Source organism: Trachurus japonicus, chromosome 6, assembly GCF_045865225.1.
Source record: "Trachurus japonicus isolate A0001 chromosome 6, Traja_1.0".
Classification (NCBI taxonomy): Eukaryota; Metazoa; Chordata; class Actinopteri; order Carangiformes; family Carangidae; genus Trachurus; species Trachurus japonicus.
This window is the reverse complement of record NC_140912.1, coordinates 29,638,071-29,659,726: the sequence shown is the minus strand read 5'-3', so window position 1 is coordinate 29,659,726 and position 21,656 is coordinate 29,638,071. Positions and strand designations below refer to the sequence as shown.

The window sequence follows — 21,656 nt, the reverse complement described above, 5'->3', positions numbered from 1 at the left end:
TGAGACATAAATTTGTTTTGGAAACGCCAAAGATGAAGCGGCAGGTTGTTGGCTGAAAATTTAATACTTTAAGATTCCTGCCAGACGTCTGTCACAGATGTAAGGACTTAGGGCTTGATTCCTGTGAAACCTGACTTAGTTGAGACTTGACTCTTGTAAAATGAATAAAGAAAACACTGTTAACATAGATACGGTGCCGTTTTAAAGGTCCCATATGGTAGACAGTGGGATTTCCATGTCTTTATTGATTATAAAGCAGCTCTAGGTTCTATATTAATACTGTGAAAGTATCAAAGCCTCAGTCTACAGAGAAATGCACACAGCCTGTATTCAGAAACTGAGCCTTAAAACCAGCCGTCAGGACTTCCTGTCACTTTGTGATGTCACAACAAAGCCCCGCCCACCAAACGGGACAAGACCATCCAACACTTTGCAGGATTTTGGTTTCTCTGAGTGTTTCATTCTGAAATCTGCTCTATTTCTATTTGGATCACTCAGAAAACAGTCAACCAATTAAAAGAGAGGCTCCCAGCTTCCTCTCTTTTGATTGGCTGACACTGACCTGTTGTTAGAGAAGCTGATAGAGAAGATGGAAAACTACTCTGAGATTGCTTTTTTGGTCCTTTAAACCATAAATATATATATTTTATGGATCAACACACAGAAGAAGAAGAAAATACGGAGCTTTAATGTCCGGAGCTGCGGCGCCTGCAGGACGTCCATCCTATAATTTGATTCAATTTGACCTTTCCCCAAAACCTCTCAACAGAAGCTGCATATTTCAAAACAGGAGTTTAGACAAGAGAAGGTCACAGTGGACAGTCAGCATGATACAAACTCCAAAAATAAAACTTTATCATGTTATAAAGAACAGTTTAATCTCCTGATCCATATTTCACTGTGACCTTCAAAATAAAACTGTCATGAAACGTACAAACTGTGCATCAATTGCCTCGCAGCCGCTGTTAAACACTGTAAATTAAACATGTCGAAGCTTTAAAAGCTGCATCTCGACCTGTAATAACCTCGGTTACTCATCATCATCATCATCATCATCATCATCATCATCATCGGTAGTGTGAGTGGCTGCTGATACTTTCTGTGTTTTGCAGTAGTTTTCCACACAGACACACGGATGCGGGTCGGCTCGGCCTCAGACTCTCACTGAGACAATAGACGGACTTAATGCTCTCGGCCTCGTCGTCGTCGTCCCGCTGCTGATTCAGTGGGTTCTGCTCTGGATGCCACGGTGTTGTTGAGCCCCCACATGCCCCAGCCTGCTCATGCCATCACTTAGCTGGTATTTGTTCACTTGTTCGAACCCTCCCCTCCCCTCCCCTCCCCTCCCCTCTTCCCTCCTCCTCCCACCTCCCCTCCCTGTGCACGACGAGAGCAGATGCACGGAGCAGCAGGCCTCACTGTGGCTGCTGCTCATCAAACTTCATTAACAGTTCACTCAGTTTCTTTACAACACCCCCGGGAGGAGAAGATGAAGAATCACTGTCATTTTGTTTTTTGTTTTTTTGTAGAAGTTGCAGCTTCTTGCATAAAGTTTTTAAGCCTCTGTGACCTTTTTTTTCTCTTTTTTTTTAATGTTGCTTTGGAAATCCGAACCAGGCAAGACAGTTGGAACTTGCATGATGAAACACAGTATATAAACATTTGCTGCTATTGGCAGCCAGAAAATGCATTAACTATTCCGTTGGAAAATTTAGCTCCCAAAGTATTTTCCACTTCACTCCCAGGACACAGAGACAGAGACATTTACTGAGAGGACAGAAGACAAGAGGGGGAGACATTGTTGTAATTAAAAGTAATCGAAGCCGATGTGGAGAGAAGAAGAGTTTACAAATGATTTTTCACTAGATAAAAAAGTTTGTTTTGAGGTGATTCAGTCCGATTTGGACGTGTTGATGAATGCATTTCTTTACATTTGATCGCATGCGTCAGGAGGAAGTTATCAGTCAGGGTCTACGTCTGCGTCACGCCACACAAGACGGAGCTAATCTCCTCCACAGCGGGATGAGTATGCGCATTAAAACAATGTAAAACAAGCACAGTGGAGCAGCTACGTTTCGTTTCATTTATGTTTTGGTTATTTTTTTTGTAACCACAGATGTCACAGATTGTGTAATGCATGCCCGAGCCTGTGTGCAGAACCCAGCGCCGCTCTTACGGTAAAGGAGGCGGGCGGCTCCTCGGCAGCGTCCAGGATCAAACAAAAGAATGAAAATACTACGTTCTTGTCCCGTCCTGTCCCTGTCGTCCTCCTCCTCCTCCTCCTCGCCTCGCTTCTGATAAAGAAGACCGTGAATAGATGAGATCTGCTGTATCTGTCTCGCACTCAGATCTTCACACATGCATAAGCTCGTAACACAAGTAAACACCAGTCTGACACCAGGGGGTTTTGAAACAGTTCAGTGAGTAAATGGAAGAAAAAAACCCCCAAAAAAGCAGACTCCATGAACGCAGCAACAGCATGAAATCAGATCACGGCTGCTCAAGGAGCCGTGGAGACGAGAGAGATCAGTGCACGAATCCTTTTACTAAAACACTGAACTAAAACAACAACAGTTTGTTTTGCAGTTCCTGAAACTGCGTGACCTGTCGTGTTAAACCACATTTTGCATCATCAGTGACGTTTCCCGCGGTCAGCAGGTGTGTTTCAGGTCTTCAAAATACCACGCACCGTCAACAGAGTTGCACTTCTTCCATAACCGCTGCTGCTGCTGCTGCATGATGCTCAATCTGATGGTGACACGCCTGCACAGAGGAGCCCACACCTCCATTCATGTCTATGAAAGAGTTAAAGCTGCTCCACAGTTCACTCCAACTCCTCGTCCTCACACATGTGGACCAGGAGAAGTAGTTTATCAAGTTAAACATATTTAAGATGAGACCATTAAAGTAATTTAGTACAGTGACATGCAGTGACGTGCAGCATCGTGACTGATCTCAGAACAGCAGAGGGCCTCCACATAAGTCCATAAGTTTCACAGACACGCTGCCAAAATGTCGCAGGTTGCAGCGTTTCACACATGAATATCAATAAAGGTCCCATGTTGCATGAATTACATAAGATGATTGGCACCGAGCTGTTGTTACTGGAGGAGAGGTAAAACTGGTTCTTAAAGCTACAAATAGATCTTCGCTTGAGTGGAAAGTAAATAAATAAAATACAACGGAAGAAGAAGAAACGAAAATACAGAGCTGCTGAACCTCAACGTTTTAATTTGATTCAACCTGACTTGTTTTTCTCCAGAAGTCTCAGTGGTTTCAACTCTAGACTTCTAGAGAAGTTCATGGTGCACGGTCAGTGTTGTAATGATGATGATGAAATTCTTTATTCAGTCACATCACATAATAGCTACAAACTTTATCGACAAGGTAGTGACTGATAGATATAGATAGATACTGATAGATAAAAACTAAACAAAACCAGAAAAGACCGGAACCAATAAGGTTAACAGTATTGAAATACGTATATAGTAGTAAAGACATTTTTAAAGGTATAATGTGTAGGAATTCCCCCCATCTAGCGGTGCGGTTGCATATCGGAACGTATTCTTGATGTTGCATTCACGTGAAATCGGGCAGACGTCAGACAGACAACAGACGCTGCATGTAACAGGATAAACAAGCGTCTATGTAAACAAGTGGTCCGCCAGCACGAGGCAAAACAATACAGGCGTGACAATATGTTGTCATGGTGATGTCGTATTGTTTACCTGACCCACGTTTTACCGTCTTTCTCTGGTGGAGTAAAATGACATCCGGTTGGTTTGCCGACGGCCGTCTGCCTGACTGCACCTGAATGCAACACCAGTGCCTCCGTCCTTCCTCACACTACACAGTGGTGACAGTTTTAACAGGCCGAGCCCACAGCTCCGCTGAGTTTCCGTGGTTACCTACGGTCACGCTGCCACTCAACGTAAAAAATGGCGATGCAACATGGCCGCCTCGGTTCGGTGCGTCGTCCAACGACTTGTAACAACTCATTCTAAGGTACGAGAAAGCTTTCATTTGTATGCGGGTGTGATTCCACTTCAGTGAAATACGTATTTATGACAGCAATATTTGATTTTTGCTAATAAAAAGCCAAATAAGTTACATACTGGGGCTTTAAATATATAGTAGTAAAGACATTTTTAAATATCAAAGAAAAAAAAGAAAAAACACAAACAAATAAAAACCAAAACAAAGTAAAGTTATCACATCATGTGAAATAGTTCAGTCTCCGTCTTGATCTTTATAAAAACATACAATTATCTGAACCTCTGATCATGAGAACTTGGGATTTAATTGTGTGAAGTGTACGTGCCTCCACCCCTCCAACCCCTCAGGTGGGCCGTTGCGTCACCTGGCAGCCGAGTCCAGGCAGGTCCCGTCCCCTGTTTTCTTTTTTTTTTTGTTGGGTGAGGAGAGGGTTGGGGTTGGTCAGTGCCCACATCCAGCTGCACAGGCATTAAAGAAAAACACACAGGCAACAAAGATCTGATGTCACTGAAGCTCTCTGCCTCTCAACAGCAGAAGAAGGTTGAAGTGAAGTCATGATCCGAACCGCAGCTCCATTAGGATCGCCTTACACACACACACACACACACACACACACACACACACACACACACACACACACACACACACACACACACACACACACACACACACACACGCACACACCAACAGGTTTCATAAGTCTTGGATAGCAGGAGGTAAAACTGTCAGAAGGTTTCGTTGTTTCAACATCCTCGGCCGTGTGCAGGCATTTCTTCACCGTCCTTCTCTCGCTCAGCGTTTGGCTCCAGTCTGCAGACAGAGTTGATCATTAACGCTGCAGCAGCTCTGCCTGCCTGCTTGTGTTTTTGTTTTTTGCAGGCGAGATGGAAGTGTGTGCAAATCCTTGTGCATGCCGGCTTTTTGTGTGTGCACATCTTATCTCTGCCCCCCCCCCCCCACACACACACAACCCGCAACCCACAGCCCTCTCTTGATAAAAGAGTGGAGTATAGTAAATATGCAAACCGTCCGTGCCTGCAAGCTGTCGCCCAACATCACGCAGGGCTGGGAAATTACCGAGAGCGCACATGGCCGATGATAAGGACTGTTAGAGCTGCTACCACTCATCATCTGCTGTTTTTACTTTTCGTCTTTGGGTTTTGGGATGTCAACCTCTGCATCCAACCCGTTGCACACTGCAAAAACTCAAAATCCTTCCAAGAATATTTCTCTTCTTTCTTGTCAAGATGTCAAGATGTCTCTTTCCACTTAAAATAAGACTCATCATGTAAAATTTAACTTGTTTTTAGATCATTTTCACTTGTTTCAAACTATTTTCACTTGAAATAAGAAGAAAAATCTGCCAGTGAAGGCAAGTTTTTTGTGCTTGTAATAAGAAAGAAAAACTTGCTCCACTATCAGATTTTTCTACTTATTTTAAATCTGCTTGAAAGTAAAAAGTGTCTAAAAACAAGCTACTTTTTATGTGATGAGTCTTACTGTAATGAGATTTGTTTTGACTAGAAATGACATTTTGACTAGAAATAAGACAAATATTCTTGGTAAGATATTGGAGTTTTTGCAGTGCACCTCTGCAGAGACGTGGGGTTTGATGCCTGTGAAACACTTTGTTTCCACCAAGTGCCGTTTGTGATCACTGTGTCATCTCTCTGTTTTGACACTTGCGAATGAGATACTTTCCGTAAATAGCAGCTCGCTGACAGACCCGTCTCTGATTGGACGTCTTTAAATGTTTTCTTACCATCAGCGCCGGGAGCGATGCATGATAGACTTGTTCAGTGTCAAAAATGGAGGAGCTTTGCTCCGCTGAGCTGATGAGTCAAGACCCCCGAGCTATTTCCTAATCAGCGGCGTGGCCTCCTACTCTTTCTATTTCACCACATGGCGATATCCTGCTCGGCTCTGAAATGAGGCGTGTGGATGCTTATCTGTCAACCCCCCAACTCCCATCAAGGACCAAAACCAATCTCCTTCTTCTTCCACTTCTTTTTATTTTTTTCCTCCCCGCTGCTGTCCTGAGGTAACGGCCTCACCCCGACCCCGGATCGCTTCTCATTTCCTTGGCTCTGGATCCTCGGAGCGCCGTCATAGCTCCCTGAGTCCGTCCCCTTTGAAACGCTCATAATCACAAAGTTCAGTAGAGCAGCAAATGATCCCAGCAGGCCCGAGGCCGCAGCCGCCAGGAGGACGGAGGACGGAGCAGAGCTGACGTCAGCCGCCTCGCACTGCTCAGGCTGCAGGAATTAGAGTCAGGAGGAGGTTTAAAAAGAGAAGGAAGGAAGAAAGAAGGTGAAACGTGGGTTGTTGACGTAGCGAACAGGTCGATGTGATGAGGAGGAGACGTGGACAGAAACATCTGGTCGGTCCGTCCTACAGATGTTGTAATAGACGGCTTATTATCCTCTCAGCCGTGGAGTTTGGTGTCCAGTGTTTGTCCCAAAGAGACACTGAGACACTTCGCCTAGGGGACGGGGGTTTAACCAGCGACCACTCAACCTCCTGAGCCACATCTGCACAATATATTGACTGAGTTTGAGGTTTTTATAGACAGTATATTCTCAGCAGAGACATTAATACTAATGCATTAATGTTGCTGTTGGGTTTCTATGTAAATGCAGCAAACATTACAAGTAGTAAAGTGGTTTAAAGGCAGAAGATCTACTGTACCTGGAGGAGCCGATTGTGTAGGTTGTGTATTCCCTCTTTCTCTCCAGTTTCCTTATAAAAAATACAAAACTGATCAATAATGATTGAAAAAACTACAGTAAAGGGACAAGTCAATGCTAAACATCTCATCTTCTACATGTGAGTTTGTTTCTTGGACATTCGGACAAATTGAACCTTTGATTCTTGTTTGAATTGGACAATCTGCTGTGTTTCCTGTGTGTGTATCTGTGTTTCCTCTGTGTGTGTGTGTGAGCCTTTATCAGCTCTAGATTTCCACCATTCTTCCAGATGACTCAGATAACCCTGTGAATTACCCCCCCCCCCCATAACTCTAAGCCGCTCCAGTCGAGGGTCTGATCCTGCTCACACAGTAAATCCCCTCTCAATGCAAACGGAGGGATTGTTCCTCACTGTGACTGTGTACGCAGGTAAATGAGGTGGAGGTGTGTGTGTGTGGGGGGGATTCCTCCTCTTTATCCTCTCTGTCCGCAAACCTATTTGGCTTTTACCCCCCCCTCTACCTGTTGACCATGCTCCCAAACAATGCAGCACCAACGGAGGAGGGATCCAGTCGCTCTTTGATCTTATCCTGCTCATCAGTGATCGCTGCTTGAATCACGGCTGCAGGAGGAAGGTGAACTCACACCTGAGTCTTTTTCTTGGAAGTGAGCGCTGCCGTCGTCTTATTTTTTACGGTTAACAGCTTCGTTCTGTTTTCTTTTTCTTTTTCTGTCAGCAGCTGGATGAGTGTGCTGGGTTTAAAAAGAAGAAAACATCTAAAAACATGAGGTGATTTCCCCAAAACAGCTGGTTTTATTTTATGGGAATTTGTGCTTTTTTTAATTTATTTATTTTTTGTAGGTTTTGCAAATGTGACTAAATTGATGTGTTTATTGTTTAAAAGGCAGAAATTTGATTACAAGTTTCCACTCAGCACTCACAAAAACCCCGTTATTGCATCACACACCTTCCAGCCAGAGCTGTTTTGTTCTTTTTTTTGTTTGTTTAAAAAAACTAAAACATGGAAACGAGCCCTCAGAGTCAGACCATCATCCAGTCCTGAGAGTTTAAAGGGATAGTTCAACATTGTTGCAAATTGGCCCATTGCCATAATCGCTATAGTTTTAGCAGTAGATTTGTTACCTTTAATTGTCGATGCAAGCTATTTTTAGAACGGCGGAGCAGAGCGGCGAGCTGCTCAGAGCTACGCTACGGAGGCTCATGGGATTTCTTGGTTTCCCTCATCAAACTCATCAAATACACAATCCAACAACTCCAAAACGCTCTGGTGGACAAGTTGTGACCTGCACATTCACCACGCTATGAGATAATAACAGAACGTTACCAGACAGAGTTGTTTTAGAGGTAAATTCATGCAAAACCACTGATGTGCGTTGCCTTCAGGGGCAGTTTTTCATCAAGCAGTCCCTGAATTTGCCTCTAAAACAACTCTGTCTTGTAACGTTCAGTTATTATCTCATAGCGTGGTGAATGTGCAGGTCACAACTTGTCCACCAGAGCGTTTTGGAGTTGTTGGATTGTGTATTTGATGAGTTTGATGAGGGAAACCAAGAAATCACATTAGCCTCCGTAGCGTAGCTCTGAGCAGCTCACGGCTCTGCTCCGCCGTTCTAAAAACAGCTTGCACCGACAATTAAAGGTAACGAACCTACTGCTATGACTATAGGGATTATGGCAATGGGTCAATTTGCCAAAATGTTGAACTATCCCTTTAAAAAAGAACAGAAAAAACAGAAAAACCCAGCCTGGCTCTGGGCCTGGGGCCTCAGTGAAGCAGATGCAGCAAAAATTATTCAGGGCACAATCCCTGCAGATCTTCTAGTGTGTGTGTGTGTGTGTGTGTGTGTGTGTGCGTGCAGAGCCAGATGCCAACTTCCAGGAGTTTTTACAAGTGTGAAAGAAGTAGCACAATGATGCTTTGTTGTGCTGGTTGTTATTATGAGCTCTCTGAGGAGCGAGGAGGAGGCGACGCTGCTGCTGCTGCTTCTCATGTGTTCGTGTCTCCGTGCAGCAGAGACAACTGGACGCCACCTGCGATCCGTCACGACACGCAGCCACTTGTTTTATGGAGAATTCATAAAGATCTTCTCCTATAAAAGAAAATGAAAGACATCTTTTTGGGGACGATACTTCTGTGTCACTCGGTGAAACGTCTGCTCGCCCTTGAACGCTCTCTTCCAGGCCAGTTCCTCTCTCTGGCGTGTCGCCGGCCGGCCGCACTCCTTATTTGTTTAGTTTTTTCTTCATCTGGCTCTGATCTGAGCTCCTGCCTCCTGTGAGCATGAACGCACCGTCTCTGCCAGCGAACTCATCTCATCCAAGACGAAGCCGAGCCGAGCTGAGGGTTAGCGTCGTTCGAAGGCCTCGCGTTGACCCCCGGTTCGACTCGCCGGCTGGAACTCCGGCCAGTTCTTCATCTTCATCTTCTTTCTTTACAACCTGAGGAGATCTGGCGGCTGCTGCTTCTGGGCTGCAGCCGCTCCAGTTACCTCACATACGATCAGCGAGGCCTCACTCCGTTCAGCTCTGATCGAAAAAATCCACCCCCCCCAAAAAAAAAAGCAAAGCAGAAGGAGCCACTTCCAGTCGTGAATGTTCTGGGCTTTAAATGGTCGTTTTTGGCAGCAGCAGCTTCTGCTCACAGTCAAATCTTCGCTGTGGCGGCTTCTGCCAAGTGTCTGCACCGGTGGATGGATTTGATTATTCCAGACTGCTAGGAAGCAGGAATTCTGGGTAAAAAAAAATACAGAAAAGAAAGAAAAAAGGAAAAAAGGAGAGATTTGGCTGAGTTACTTTAAAAAACGTCAGGTTTTATCTTTTTTAAAACGTCGTGTGCACGTCTCGCCCCTTCCTTTCCTCTGAATTAAAGTGGAGTTACTTTGGCGAAGCCGCTCAAACCGTGTGTGTGGCTGCACTTTTAAACCCCTCTGTGGTTGTTATGGCAATCAACAGGAGAAGGCTAACGCTAGTGCTAATAAACTCATTCCAGTAGATGATTGGTGCTAACTCCCCAGAGCAGCCCCCCTCTGCCCCCCTCTCCCTCGGCTCTACACTAAATCAGCCGGTCCTCCTCCTCCTTTACGCGCTCATGTGTTTCTGTAATTAGGAGCATGTGTAGCGGACGGCAGCTGCGAGTGATGGCGGCGCTCGGCCGTCACTTCCCGGTGATTGATCAGACCCCAGAAAGACATTAATGCTCTGAAATAACGTCCTGAGTGAGTAATATCGTCCAGGCTGGAGGAGCGGAGCGCGATGTGGCGTTCATTTGCACCCCAGAAAATTACACACGTGTCGTTTCTCATCCAGTCGCAAAAACATCAGGACCCGGGGCGTCCGGGGTCGTTCACATCCATATTCATCCATGTTACACTTTTTATTTTCCCTCAGCGGTTGTATAAATATAAAAAGTGACTACACTGTTTGAGTGAACAAATCTCCAAACGCCACTTTTTCGTTTTCGTGTAAACAACCAAAACTACTTCTACTTCTTCTTGTAGAGTTTGTATCCAGCGTGCATGCTCCACGTCGTCTACTCTAAACTTTTTAAGAACGAAAAAGAAAAGAAAAAGACCATTCAGGGAAAAGGTTACGTTTCCATGTGGATAAGACCGGAGACAAACGTCAACACCTCTTAAAATTAAAGGTGTAAAATCCTCTCAGCCCGTGTCCACACCGACATCTAAAACCAAACAGACGACTTGATCGAAAAGCTGAAAAGTCACAAACAAAGAGACTAAGATGAAGTAAATCCATTTGTAACTAACTCTAAATACAGATTTTTTATTCAATGCGCTGAACAGAAATAAAAAAGTACAACAAATGCGAAACAGAAAACATATAAATCTACTATGATTGGTGGTACAACCAATAGATAAATAGATGATATCTAAGTGCAAATGAAGCGTCTTTACCAACTTTATTTTTCTTAAATCTCTAGTTTTACACTTTTTTAAAATTAAAACTATTATTTATTTCCTTATTCAGTATCCTATTTATTCCTGATTCGGCTTCTAACAGCTGCTGTTACTTGTAAATTTCCCTACCGAGGGTAAAATACAGTCTTATCTTATCTAATCTTAACTGTAAATGGACAACACTTAACACTGGGAGACACACACACACACACACACACACACACACATAGACAAACACACACACACGCAGGGCCATTTCCTGAACGCACACAGTGATTCTTCTACACATTCACACACTAATGGTGCAGCAGGAGTTGTTTGGTTCAGTTCCTTGCACAAGACACTGAAGGAGCCTGAAGGAGCCTGAAGGAATCGAATAAGTGATCGATTCTCAGTGGACTAACCCACTCTGAGCTTCTAGGACTGATGCACTTCCATCCTCTGTATGAAGATCCAGATCCAGACCCTTAAACCGCTGCCACCGTTGCCGCCGCCGTCAGTGATCTCAGTGTTTAAACAAATAAAAAGCGACAAGGATAAAAAAAAAAAAAGAACGCGTCCATCCTGAGTGTTTTTTATTTTTACTCTACGTATGTTTCCTGCAGAAAGCGTAGACCGAGCGTGACGAGCCGAGGCTTTAATACGGTGTAACGTATCTCATGTGTCGGTGGTGGAGGGGTAGGGGCGATGGGGTGGGGGGGCTTTTTATGAAACACCTTGGGTAAAGAGCCGCGCGGCCGTAACCTGATATCAGTCATCAAAGGGAAAACGATCCGTCTGTTGCATAAATACCACAGAAACTGACCTTGGTGAATAATTTTCTAAACTTTTCCCCTCGGTCCGCGTCGAGCCTCTTTATCTGGAGCTCGACCTTTTTTCTTTTTAATTCCCTTTGATCTGCAGCTTTGGGCTTCTGTGTCAGTCTGAGCTGAAGTGTGTGTGTGTGTGTGTGTGTGTGTGTGGGTTTTCAGATGGAAAGCTCATCTGAAGAACCAGAGGAGGAGGAGAAGGAGAAACAGTGTGAGTGTCTCTTGGCTCCCGATCACCAAACTCAGCCGTCCATCACCTGTCCTCCTTGTTTTCGAATCGCATAAATCTCCTGAATTCTCAGACGAAGACGAGAACAAATCTGTTGATACATGTTAGAAAAAAAAACAAAAAAAAAAGTTCCTGTGTTGAGCAGCGTAGTGATGAAAAATCTCCGTCCTGAGAGATGACGATATTTTAGATATTTTAGTAGACGAAGGAGGCGGCGGGTCATCGGTCAACCACTTCAGCTGATTTAGAGTCTGGAAGCTGCAGTGAGGATTTAAATAGGGATGCAACTAGCCATTATTATAATAATCGATTAATCGGTTGATTATTTTTTTGGATTAATAGATGATTTGGATTATTCCAAAACAATTTATTTCAAATTGACAGTGCAGAAGAGTTCACAAATAACAGGCCGCTGCTTGAACAACCCCTATCACTCACAGACTCTAACCCTAGAGGTCTCAATGGGCCGGGCCAACCAGACGCCACATTGGGTCCAGGCTTCAACACCTGAGCATTGGGCCATGTCGGGTTTGCAAACATTTGCTTGTTTGTTCATTTTCACATATCAAAGAAGTTAAAAAGATGCAATAGGATCCAAGACAATGTGAGGGAGAAACACAGGAAAAACCCTCCAGGGGCTTGTGGGGTGGCGTTCTCCGACTACAGTTCTAGGCTACTGTGCATTACATCTTTGGAGTACAAGAACTTTTATACATAGTAAAAAACAAACATGGTTCAACATGATTTAACATAAAAGCTCAAAGAATGAATCATTGTGCTAATCGCTCACTCACACATATTAAAAACGTATTAATAGGTCATAAAAATACAGACATACATAAAAAAAAAAATCTGAGGGCATATACTGGTGACACATGACAACATAATTTGCAGTTAATTGAACACTAATAAGAATATCAAGTAGTCTCAGTTTATACCGGCAGACCAGTGGAAAGTATTGGCTGTTAGCAGAAGTGCTCTCGTGTGATTCAGATTTCAGATTCAGATTTCATTTATTAAGGACTGCACAGCAAGTCGGCAGAATTTGCTTTCGGCACAGCATAGTGGCACATAGTACCGTGTGGCACCAAACATCATGGAGTTATACATTGAACATGCATAAGCAGACATCAACATCAGACCAGACATTTTACATACAGACTATACATTTAACACAGACGGAGTTTGAAGATGAGTGGACTTCAGTAACCTGATGACAGTGGGAAAAAAGCTGTTTTTGAACCAGTTTGTTTTTGTTGATATGGACCTAAAGTGATGTGGAGTGAAATGCTCGCACTCTTTAGAAGATTTCGGGACGAACCGTTTTCTCCGCCTCGGTCATGTTGCAAAAATATCGGTGCTCTACCAGCATGCTCCACTCTTCTATGGTGTTTTACGTCAGTTTTTCATCCATCAAGTTGCATTACCGCCTCCTGTTGGTGATACTCGTCCCTACGGTCTTAACGTGAAGTAAACAGCTCCGCGACAAAGTGAGTGACGAATGAGAATGAACAACACTTTTAATAGGTAGTTAGGTAGGTGAGCTTTATTATCCTCAATGGGCAATTTAATAATAATCAAATTTTATCGTTTTGATTATTGCAGCCCTATGTTTAAGTGTGAGAATGGACCTGTGTGTGTTTGTGTTTGTGTGCAAGGAAATGGAGAAAACGCAGAGGAAGAGTTGCAGCAGTGGACAAAAAGGGGAAAGGACTTTAAGATTTCCTCTTTGACATTTGTATGAAACAATAAGCTACTTTTTTTTTTTTTTTTTTTTTTTCCTTCAGTATCTGGCTTGAATAAGAGAATATCCTCCTGGCAGCGCCGCGTGAGACGATGTGAGATGTTTAATGTATTTTTCTTTTTTTTTTTTTTTTAAGAGGCTGCTGCACCCTGATCTGTGAGCCGTGAGCTGTTTCGGCCCCAGTTGAGGATTATGGGTAATGTCATTGTGGGCGACGAATAAAACAAAATGAAGCTGAAAGTTTTTCTTTCCCACGTAGAATGAAATAAGCATCAAGTGCAAAATTACATGTTGTGAGTGAGTATGAATAATGTAAAGAGCACATTCCTCGACCAGTCATCCGAGGTTCAGTGTGTCAGTGTGTGTGTGTGTGTTTCTACTATTACTATTAATTCTTCCTACCTGTTGTTTACTATAAGTTGCAAAGCTTTTAGGTTTCTAAATCCAGTTTGCAGCCGCGCACGTGTTTGTGTTTGTCTCGGTGTCGGTCGGACGTTTGCAGATGATGACAGTTGTGGAATCTGGTGATTGATGCTCGCAGGGCGTCTCCGTGGAAACCAGTGATTTCCGAAACCTCCGGACACGACCACAGAGAGTGACACCATGATGATTATGATGGTGGTCACTTTTTTTTTTTTTTTTTTTTTTACAGCAGAGGGACGTCTCTATTTTAGACGACGAGTTGGTACGTGATGAATGAATCTTAACGTCCGGTTATTTGTAGTGACGACGATGATGATGATGATGATGATGATGATGATGATGATGATGTGTCGTTCTCATCGTGCGTCACATGTCCTGATGTATCTGAGTGGAAAAACAGCACAGGTTTGCCTCAGTAGTGTTTTTATTGACCCACAGAGAGGAGATTTGTTTTACAGCCGTAGTAAAAACACAACCAAGACTATAAAAACTGTAAAAGAAAAACAATGTTTTTAAAAAGTGAGATGCATAAAAGGAAGATGTAAGAACATAAAACCACCAAACTGGAGTTAAAACAACAAGAACAGTTTGTAAAGTACAAATTAAGAGTTGTTTCAGGCACTTCAGATGTTTAGGTTCTTATCTACTTTGCAGTCCCGACCAAGAGGCCTCTGATTGGTCCCACATTTATTCTGCAGCATGACAGTGACCTAAAAAAAATACAGCCAGTGTCAAAAATAACTATTTTAACTCAGAGGAGGAACAGTGAGTCCTGGTCTGAACATTGTGGAGTCAGTCTGGGGTTATAGGCTGCATGAAGAGACAGAAGAACTATGGCACGTTCTCTAAGATGCTTCAACAACCACAAGCTGCCAGACAAGAACCTGGAAATGAAACTGTGTGTGAATGTCTGGAGGAGAAGTGGAGCTGTTTTAAAGACAAAGCATCGTGGTCACAGCAGATTGGGATCTGATTTAGGTTTCTTCTGTTGACTGAACTTTGGCAGAAGTCATTTTACATGTAGTGTCTAAAACCTTTGCACAGTTCTGTGTCTCCATCCTGAAAAAGAATAGTGTGACTGAGGCCCTGTTTACACGACAACGCTCGCAGATGAAAACGGCATAATATTTCGTCAGATGTGGCTTTCGTTTAGACGGCGACGTGAAACCACCCTCCAGAGTGGAAATCTTAAAAACGCCCCACCGTTGCGTCCCCATGTAAAGGCGCCAGCACAGGACAATAACAACAAACATGTCAGATTCCACAGACTTTTGCGTTGTTTTGTGCAGAAAGAGTAAAAGATCTGTGTAAAATAAAAATAAAAAAGTATTAGGGCCACATTGACAAATCATCAAGAATAAAGTCGTAAATTTACGACTTTATTGTTGTGAATTTACGACTTTATTCTCGTAATGTTATGACTTTTTTCTCATAGGAAATGTGCGACTTTATTCTCGTAAATTTACGACTTTATTCTCATAAATTTCTGACTTTATTCTTGAAGTCTGTGTTTTGTTTTGTTTTCTCACTGTGGCCCTAATACTCCGTCGTACTTTTCAACATTTAAAGTACAGTATTCAGTCTGCGTCTTAATGAATGTGTTTGTTTTTTGGAACAACTTAACATCCAATTTTTGCATCAGTCATTTCTAAAATAGTTTTTTCAAAAGTCACTTAGGAGATCGAGCATTCGACTCCTGACTGGGACGATGGTGTCCTGTCATACCTCCACTCTCCTCTCCAATAGCTGATCAGTATCATCTGCACCAACATCAACACAGAGTCATAAAACCATCATCAGCCTCCTGTCGTCTGGTATTGACTCAGGGCGTCTTTATCTCTCCAGTCGGAGCTGTTTATGCGCGAGGCCGTGCTCGGCCCATCGTCGTGCCGACCTCAGGACGACGTTGTAAACAAAGCTTTGCGAGTCCGGCCTGGCGTCAGGCGCCGGGCGCGGGGCCACGACGAGGCCCGAGAGGAGCAGCTGCTGCTGGGAGAGCAGCTCCGTCCTCTGTCGCCTCATTGTCAGCTTCTCTAACTGTCCCCAACACCCTGACAGTCCCCTACTGTCACACACACACACATGCAAACACACATTAACACATGACAGAGCGTGTGTTTGCTGCAGCCTGCCACCTGCGTGCTCACACACACACACACATCACGGTTATTACAGCCGCTGAGAGTCGGGTTGCAGGATAACGTGCAGCCAGAGTCCAGGTGGAGTCGTGTGACGTGTGTTGTAGCTTTAACTACAACAATACCACACACACAGACACACAGACACACACACACACCCTGAAGCACATGCACAACACACAAGCTTGAGCCCACAATGTGAACTCCGCATTCCTGCTCGCTTCACTTTCTCCACAAGCTGCATTTCCACACACCCCGGCGACAGCAGCACCTCTGCTCCGTCTGCAGCTCACAATGTGCACAAGTTGATCCGCGGGTCAGAGGCCACTGTTATTCCAGTGACAGAGAGAGAGAGAGTCCATCGTGCCTGTGTGCAGCTCCGCTAACTCGGAGCTGAGCCTCATGCGCAACACACACGCTGCGTGTATTCTCGTATCTTTGCTCTATTTTCTGCTTCCCCTCCTCTAGCGCCGGCGTTTGCAGCCGGTGTTATGCCGAGAAGTGCCTGCTTGCCGAGATCTGCACGCCGCACAACAAATGCGGAACTATGGATCATTCATTGCATCCGAGATTTGCATCCCCTGGCTGTTATAACCAAATACTTTGTACTTTATTTGGCTATTTGGCTATACACCTACATACAATGTGCGTGACCCCAGCAGAGATCTGCATGATGCTCGCAGAATGCCAGGGGATGAAAATCTGCTGTGTACCGAATACTGCATCCCCCATGTGTTTCACTACAGATACCTGGTGGTCAAATGGGGTCACACACCTTGTATTGAGGTGTGTTTATGCATATGAACATGAATCTCATACATGTAGCAGTGTATTTGGCTAAAACAGCCAGTGGATGTTCAAAATCTCGGATGCAATGAATGATCCATAGTTCCATAGATCTCGGCAAGCAGGCACTCCTCGGAGCCGCGTCGGCCCCGTAACTCGGCCCTGGGTTTATAAACTCAGGCATTAGCGTGTCTGCTCACACAGACCCGGGGGCCACAGCCGGAGTATGAAAACCACATTAAGCCACGCAGATCACCTTTCACCCCCTCACACACACACACACAACACAGACACACACACACCCCGTCCTGAGCAGCGCTGCAGGGTCGGGGGTGGAAACTCTATCGCCATGCCGTTGTTTTGGGGACAATGGCGGCTGGTGAAGTGGGGGGGCAAAAAAAAGAAGAAAAAAAAGGTGGTGTACAGTATCTGAGCACATCTGCCCCCCGGTGCCTGTTCGACTCCCGACACAACATGTAGAACATCAGCAGCACTTCGCCAGCGCCATAAATCTCAGTGTTAAAAACATGAACGAGTGATGGTGAGAAGAGTTTTCTTGTTATTTAAACTTCAAATAGAATCATTTTTGATATTTATTGACCAATAACAGGCGTTTAATATAAACTAATAAACACAGCTGGGGCCGTTTCCTCGGACTGGACTGAACAAAACATGGAAATATTGTGTTAAATGGACAAATTGGAGCTGCAGTGTTTGTTTTTGTATGTTAAATAAAGGTGAAAAGGGTCAAACAGACCATAACTGAAGCTTCAGGCGTAGTTAAACTCGATTGTTTGATACAACCACCCCAAAAAACAGCTTTTGCAATGCAAAAATCATAATATCTGCTTAAATAATCATAATTTTTATCATTATTTATTGTTAAATGATCATGTAACAGGCTCCAGGAGTCTGGTTTTGTTTTTTAGTCCATTAGACGACAAGTCAGAACTTAATCAAAGACTAATAATAGAATAGATTCATTCATTCATTTATTCATTTTGCATTAGTTTCTCTTTACATTTAATTTGAAGTCAAACTGATTCACTGAGCGGTCCGAGCTTTTCAGAATAAAAGCTTGAAATACATCATAGCGAGTGTCTGTCATTCACTCTCAGCGTGGATAAAAGTACAAAAATTGGGGGTGGATTCTCTATTAGGAGATTACAGCTAATTTATTATCATAGCATTTAAAAATAAATTGTCAGAAGTTTATTTTCGTCCACCTACGACTCAGATTAACAGTTTGACCTTGTAGCTCAGACTGTGTTTGAGAACCGGCTGCAGCCTTGTTTGTGATTTAAACATCTTTTACTCCAGACTTTTTTTTTATTTCTGGAGGAACTTGTCTTTCTTCCCGACGTGACGACGATGTGTCAGCGTGCGTCGATCTCCCAAGCCAAGGAAAACAGCAGCGCAGCTTCAAACGCAGCTCGTCTAAACAGCCTCTCCAGTCCGTCCAATATCAGCGCCTTGATCCTGGTGAATTTGTTCCCTCTAAGACCTTTTCTGTCCCCCCCCCTCCTCAGTGTCAACAAACACCCTGAATGACCTGATTGTTTGCTCTGAAAATAAAACGTGTTTTTTGAGCCGCGTGGCCCCAAAGTCTCTGCAGCGCTGACGTCCTCGTTCTCGTCCTCGTCTTCGTTGTCCTCGTCTGCTCCAGTTCTGAGGAGTGAGATGAGAAGGTTTTCATTAGATCTCCTGTCAGCTCAGCTCACCTCACCTGTCTGTCATCTTCTCAACGTGTCCTTATCTTTCCAAATCAGTTCCAGTTCCTGGTCCTCTTTTCTGGTTTCATCTTTTAAAGAGATAGTTCAACATTTTGGCAAATTTGCCCATTGCCATAATACATAAATACAGAGACTTCTTGCTGAAAAAGTGTCCCTGAAGGCAACACGCATCAGCGGTTTTGCATGAATTTACCTCTGAAACAACTCTGTCTGGTAACCTTCTGTTATTATCTCATAGTGTGGTGAATGTGCAGGTCACAACTTGTCCACCAGAGCGTTGTGGAGTTGTTGGATTGTGTATTTGATGAGTTTGATGAGGGAAACCAAGAAATCCCATGAGCCTCCGTAGCGTAGCTCTGAGCAGCTCACGGCTCTACTCCACCATTCTAAAAATAGCTTGCACCGACAATTAAAGGTAACGAACCTACTGCTATGAGTATAGGGATTATGGCAATGGGCCAATTTAGCAAAATGTTGAACTATCCCTTTAACAGAGTAAATTCTTTGCAGATCATCTGGCTGCATCTTCTTTTTCTTTTTTCTTTTTTTAATGCATTTAGCATACAGTAAAAACCTCTAACCTCTGTGCCAGCTTTCAATTTCCTCCACATTTCGCTGCCTTTGCATCGTCTCTCTCTCTCTCTCTCTGTTTGGCCTCGAGGACATTTAATTTAACAAATGTTTATTGCTGCATGTTTGTCACTTCGCCAGGTTTCCCCCTTCTCCACCTCTGCGTGCCGTGATGTGACGTCACCGTGAGAGAAACCTTTTTTTTTTTTTTTTTCCCGATTTATGACCCCACCATTGTTCTCTTCATCTTCAAAGCTTTTGCCACTAAACAAATGATGCAGCGTGTTGTAATACAAAAACCCACAAATAAAAGGCTCTGTGACCCAGGGGGAGTCCAGTAGGTAAAATAAAATTAAAAAAAAAAAGTCTGGAAGTGATTAAAACCAACTTTGATGCAGAAACATCACTTTTTTTTTTTTGAAGGTTGTAACCGAGGTCACGAACATCTCTGAGAAGTAAAAAAAAAAAAAAAAAAAAGTGAAGTTTCCTGGTCATAATCGTTGTACCTGTAATCCCCTCCCGGGTCCTTGTGGCTCCACTCCAGAAGGTCGTGAAGCAGTGAAGCTGAGAAAACAACAGAGAGCTCCGGGTCCGGTCAAGCGGTCGGGTCAAGGACCTTCAAGAGTCATTAATAATTAATGAAACCTGAGGCCATGACTAAACACAAAGTGTAGAGAGAGGGCAAAGCTGCATGGGCAATAAGGATAGAGACGGAGAGACAGAGAGGGAGGGTGGATGGGGTTGATGGGGGGGGGGGGGGTTGATGGGGGGTATTGATAGAGAAAAGGCTCTGGATCCAGCTCTGGCTCCAGTCGCTGCTTTCACTGTATGCTCCACAGGCTCCAGACACAACACACTGCACAGGCCAGCGACGACTGGGAAACAGCAAAGATCGGCTCTAAGTGACGGAGTTTGGTGTTTTTTTAAAGTCGAGAGATAGAAAGATAGAGCAACAGCAAAGAAAAGAAAAACCTAGGATACACAGTTTTGGATCCGTTGTTATTTTAATGCCAAGAAAGTCCAGAAGGTTTTAATCAATGGACAGGACCACATTAAATGAAAATAATAATAAATCCCCTAGTTGTTTTTGACACATGATTCATCATATTTACATGCACTGTTTGTCTTGGTATCACAGCTCACTGTAAAACTGTTTTAATATAATATTGTCTGTTAGAAAAACAGAGGAAAAGCGACCAGAGTTGCACAGCTCTGCGTTGGTTTAGGTTTAGGTTTAGGTTTATTTGTTTAGCACACAAAAAATGCGTAAAACGCTGCGCAAGGAGGGAACAAAGTCCTAACGAACTTGTACAAAACCTTCAAGTTGATGTATCTATGAGTTATTAGGTAGTGATGCGTTGACTGATTCTTGCTGCCATGTTGGAGACACTGTTTGTATTATCTGCACACCGACCTCCACCAAAGAGCTGGATACATTAGTGTAATGTGGTTTTTGGAACCAGACTGGAAATCAAAATTAAAAACATAGACAAGACATCTCCATTAAAACCTGGAGTCCAAAAGTTAATAAAGATGAATGTTTGTCTACACTAAAGTTGTGCAAACTGTGCAGGTATGGAAGGAAGGAAGGAAGAACAGAATACAGTACACTGCAAAAACTTTCTTGTCAAAATGTTTCATTTTTAGTTGAAACAAATCTCTTGACACTTAAAATAAGACTCATCACCTAAAAATGAACTTAAAGGGACAACGAGGAGTTTTGGAAAAGCAAAGCGTTTTCACACTACATTTATGAGCTTCCGCGCACGCCGTACATTTCTTTGACCGGGCGCAAGACGGACTCATGTTTTCATTCATCAATAATTAAAGTCAGAGGTTCAAAGAGGTTCACATACCACCGTAGGTCCGACCATAAACGGCGATTCGGTTGTGTTATTCTCATAACTCGCCACGAAGGAAATGCTGGTCGGCTCGACCAGCATTTCCGCCACCACTAATAATAACAAAATAACGATAGAGACAGAACGATATATTTATCGAAAATGGGCCCATTAACAAGTGTGGACAGCGGAGATTCATCCACATTAACGTGAGACTTTTTTATAACCGAATAGAAACTCCTCGTTGTCCCTTTAAGATAGTTAACTTAAGATAATTTTACTTTTTTCAAACTAATTTTCACTTGAAATGAGTAGAAAAATCTGCCAGTGAAAGCAAGTTTTTTGTGTTAGAAAGAAAAAAAGAAAGAAAAACTTGCTCCACTGTCAGATTTTTCTACTTATTTCAAGTGAAAATATGCTTGACAAAAGTAAGAAGTGTCTAAAAACAAGCTACTTTTTATGTGAGGAGTCTTATTTTAGGTATAATTAGACTGTTTTGACTCGACATTTTGCCTAGAAATAGGACAAATATTCTTGGTAAGATTTTGAGTTTTTGCAGTGAACTCCGTGCAGCCTCGGTAGACATCATATAAGTGGTCTGTATTGTGTATGTGGGTGTTTTTGCTCTTCTGGTGAGATTTGTTTTGGCTGTGTGCAATAAAATAAAGAGAGTGCAAAAGAAAAAACAAAAAGCCGGGGTTGCCCAGTTGGAAAGAGACAGAGAAACGAGTTGAGAACAGCATGAGCGTCTCTTTCTGGCCGTT

At 43.4% G+C, this 21,656-nt stretch overlaps 1 protein-coding gene across 2 annotated transcripts in view; it reads left to right on the top strand.

Annotated features, from left to right (window-relative positions):
* met (MET proto-oncogene, receptor tyrosine kinase) overlaps nt 1–21,656 on the top strand; it is a 125,795-nt gene that overhangs the window by 12,326 nt on the left and 91,813 nt on the right. The window lies entirely within an intron of this gene.